This window comes from Dipodomys spectabilis, unplaced genomic scaffold, assembly GCF_019054845.1.
Source record: "Dipodomys spectabilis isolate Male_0828 unplaced genomic scaffold, ASM1905484v1 ptg000091l, whole genome shotgun sequence".
Lineage (NCBI taxonomy): Eukaryota > Metazoa > Chordata > Mammalia > Rodentia > Heteromyidae > Dipodomys > Dipodomys spectabilis.
Window position 1 is genome coordinate 569,262 of NW_024870768.1, and position 4,369 is coordinate 573,630.

The 4,369-nt window shown below is 45.4% G+C and overlaps 1 pseudogene; it reads left to right on the plus strand.

Moving 5' to 3' along the window:
• Positions 1-1,902: 1,902 nt before the first annotated feature.
• Positions 1,903-4,047, plus strand: LOC122112030 (annotated as a pseudogene).
• The last annotated feature ends 322 nt before the right edge of the window (positions 4,048-4,369 follow it).

The window sequence follows — 4,369 nt, forward strand, 5'->3', positions numbered from 1 at the left end:
CATGGATTTAGGTGAATTAGGAATACTTTTGTGTCAAGTAGATTCCCTTCTCTACAGCAGCTCTTTCAGGTGAACTAATACTTTTCACTGCATTTGGTATCCTGTTCACAAGCTTATATGCCAAAAGGAAGTCATCAATGGCAAAACAAATATTTACCTCAGATATTTTAGTAGAGGAAGAAGACCATGAGTTGACAAGCTGTGCTGGGGCTGAGAATGTCAAATTTCTACTTCCTGGCAAAAAGTAACATGTAGGTAATACAGTGTTCCATTTTGTTTTTGCTAAGTTGATAAGTGGGCTCTCCTACCTCCTCTAACCCAAATTCTTGTATAGAAGCCACAGCCTTTCTTATAGTATTATTTGGAAATAGGGCCTGAAGGAATTGGTATACTACACCATTATAAGAACGGACACAAAATGGCTTGATTTCGCTGCAATGGGAATACAGCAATAAGGTGGCTACTATGAGCCAGGATAGTACTGGCATTGAGTTCTTTAACTCTCAAACTCCGGAAATGTGAGAAAATAAATTTCTGGGTTTTATTAAGCTTATAAGGTAGCCGGATGCTTGTGGCTCAGGCCTCCAATCCTACTTAATGTGAAGACTGAGGACAGATGACCGTTGTTTGAAATCAGTCTGGACAGAAAAATCCGTGACTCCCTTTTCCTCACAACATCTTTATGTCTTTTTCCCTTTCATGCACTTTTTTTGTCAGGAATGGGGCTTGAACTCTGGGCTTGGGAGCTGTCCCTGCACTCTTCAGCTCAAGGTGAGCACTCTACTGCTTGAGCCACAGCACCACTTCCCGTTTCCTAGTGGTTTATTGGAATAAGAGTCTCACAGACTTTCCTGCCTGGGCTAGCTTTGAACCATGTTCCTCAGATCTCAGCCTCCTGAGTAGCTAGGATTACAGGCGTGAGCCACCGGCACCCAGACCTTCATGCAATTTTATTGATATTATGAATGTGATATACAGAGGAGATACAGTTACGTAAGTCAGATATAGAGTCCATTTCTTGCAAGGGTCTGGTGGCTCATGCTTGTAATCCTAGCTACTTAGGAGGCACAGATATTAAGACTATTGGTCAAAAACAGCCAGGGCATTAAGTCCATGGATTCTTTTTATAAAAATTGCTATTGAACAATTGATATACATTGGACTCACAGCTACATGCGTCAGATAATGAGTACAATTGTTTTCACATCTTGTCTCCCTTTCCCTCACTGTCTCTCAGGTTTTCCCTCTCATCTTCACCTAAAAAAAATACAGGTCATTTTCCACATAGTGTCTAGTGACTACCATTGCACCTCCCTCACTCTCCCAAATACAAACTAACAAAATAAAAGGAAAAGAAAACCAAAACAGCAAAAATAGCAACTAAAATATTCCTCTTCTTTCCATTTCTTGAACTTAATTTCATAAACTATTAATTTACATGGTCCTATGCACATAGCTAAAGGGACTTTGTCAACCATTCCTACGCATATTCTCCTTTGGCTTCAGTGTGGGAACAGCCAGAGTCCTATATAATTTATCTTGTCCTAGTGTCTGTGTGTATGCATATATATATATACATATATATATATATATTATTCATTCCGTGTGTGTACTTGTAGATTAATAGAACATTCTAGTTACCACAAATGAAGGAAACCACATAATGTATGTTTTTTGGGTATGGCTTACCTCACTTAATATGCTTTTCCAAGGCTTTCAAAATCCTTACAAATGGCCCAATATCATTCTTTCTGATTAGTGAGTAGAATTCCATTGTGTGTGTGTGTGTGTGTGTGTGTGTGTGTGTGTGTGTGTGTGTCACATTTTTTGATACATTTGTCCAATGAAGGGCATCTGGGTTGCTTACATATCTTGGCTATGGTTAACCATACTGCAATGACCATGGCTGTGTTGGCAGCTGTAGGATGGCCTTGTTTGTGGTCTATTGGATAAATGACCAGAGGTGCGATTGTTGGGTCCTAGGGGTAGTTCTATATTTAGTCTTTTAAGAAACGTCCATACTGCTGTTCAGAGTGGTTGAACAAGTTTACATTACCACCAAGAGTGTGATAGAGTTCCCGGTTGTCCACATCCCTGCCAGCATTTTTTATCATTATTTTCCTCATAATGGCTATTCTAATGGGGATAAGGTAGAATTTCAATGTTGTTTGGATGTGCATTTCTTTTTTTTGGGGGGGGGGTGTCCGGTCATGGGGCCTGAACTCTTGGCCTGGGCACTGTCCCTCAGCTCTTCAGCTCAAGCCTAGCACTCTACCACTTGAGCCACAGCACCACTTCCGGCTTTTTTTTTCTGCTTATGTGGTGATGAGGAATTGAACTGAGGGCCTCATGCATGCAAGGCAAGCGCTCTACCACTGAGCCACCTTCCCAGCCCCATTGGATGTGTATTTCTTTTATGGCCAGAGATGTTGACTATTACTACTCCTCTTCAACATAGTGCTGGAATTCCTAACAAAAGCAGTAACACAAAGGAAAAAAGCAATGGTGATCCAAATAGGAAAAGAGGTAAAGTGATCCCTCTTTGTGGATGACATGATCCTGTATTTCAAGAACTATATAGATTCCTCACCCAAGCTACTTGAGTTGATCTGAAACTTTAGAAAAGTAGCAGGGTATAAAATCAACCAACAAAAATCAGTACCTTTAATCCCATTCCTGGGCATTACCTTCACAAACTCTAGAGAGCAGAAAAGCCCTTTGAACCAGGGTGGGTAGAGGCTGCTGGCATGGGACAGCCACCTCATAGCAAAAGACTGTCCACTGTCTCTGTTATCCAGACTCAGTAGCTGTGGTTTTTGGATGGACATAAGGCCCACCATTCCTCCCAGGAAGTTCCTCAGCCCAAAGATACAGATGATGATCTTTTGCTGGGTAGCTCTGCCCAGGTGAGCATGCACAGCCTGGGCCCAGGGCTCTGTTCAGCCAGTGGGGAGGTGGCCTCAGGTAGCTGTGGCAGTAGGACTAATGGGAGTAGCAGGGACTATGACCAGTAGCTGGGTCTAGACTTGTCCAAAAAAAGTCCACCCTTGCTCTTTATGACCCAGCCCAGCTGGGTAAAATGTAACACGACTCACCACCATCACTCTCCATCTCACCTGTTCCCAAAAGTACCTCTTTTGCTGAGCTGGGAGACACTACTGATGAGCCCATGGATCTGGAAAATACTGATGACAATCACTCGAAACTATTTGAGGAGCCAGAAAGAGAAATGAAGCAAGAAGGAGCCTGTTTCTGCCTGTAGCCCATTGGGCAGGGAGAAATAGGGCCCAAGGGCCCCTACCCAGGTGAAGAGAGCAAAGAGGACAGAGTTCCCAATGGCATTCTGTCCAAGGTGGTAGTGTTGGAGGACATAGTGGGCCTTAGAGAAAATCCCTGTTCCCCTCCAAGGAGGAGGGGGAGAATAACAAGCAGGGGAGCCAGGACAGTGGGCAGAGCTGGAGTGAGGGTGATAGTGGCCACACTGGCAGGAGACCTGAGAAAGATCTATATGGAGACACCCTTTATGTATGCATGTCCTGCGCTAAGGGCTTTCCTGCTCCACGCAGCTCAGTGCTCATGTGGAGACACACACAGAGGAGGGGCTGTTCATCAACAAGGAGGGAGTTTGAGTGATGGGCAGCAGGGGTGCTAAGGAGAAGGCTGAGATCTGTCATTGCCCAGCATAGCCTATGCAGTAGATCCCTGGCCTTTTATGTGCTCAGTCTGTGAGATCTACACGGACCTGGCCACCCTGCCGCCCCAGGAGAAGACATGCTGGCTGATGAGGCCCTTTCCTGCAATATCCACGGCAAGATGTTCACCCAGTTTGGCATGCTGATATGCCCCATTCAGAGCCACTGGCAGAAAAGGCAGAAGCCTTTTGCCTGTGATGAGTGTGGCATGTACCTCAGCCTCCAGCACCACTTCATCAAGCACATGTGCGTGCATTCAGGCAAGATGCACTATGAGTGGCAGCTGTGTGGGGGCAAGTTCCCCCAACAACATAAGCCATTCAGCCACCTGAACCTGCATACCTTCCCGTCCTAGAATACAAACTCCTATGGGTGTCCTCTGCAGATCTACTGCTTGGGAACCCAACAAAGAAGCCAGGAAGCAGAGTGGGAGGGGCTGAGTTGAAGTCCATGGGGAAGCTTTCCAGGCAGACCCACAACCAGAGCATAATCAACAATCTGTACCAAGGGAAGCCAAGCGAAGAGAAGCCTGTAGGCGCAGCCCCAGTGTGGTGCTGATGGGGATCATTCTATCTTACCATTGCACCCTTCCATCCAGCCCTGGGGGACTGCCAGAAACAGGAGGGAGTGAGTCACATGAGTCTTGGCTAAGAGCTGGTCCCTTTCCTTCAGGCTGG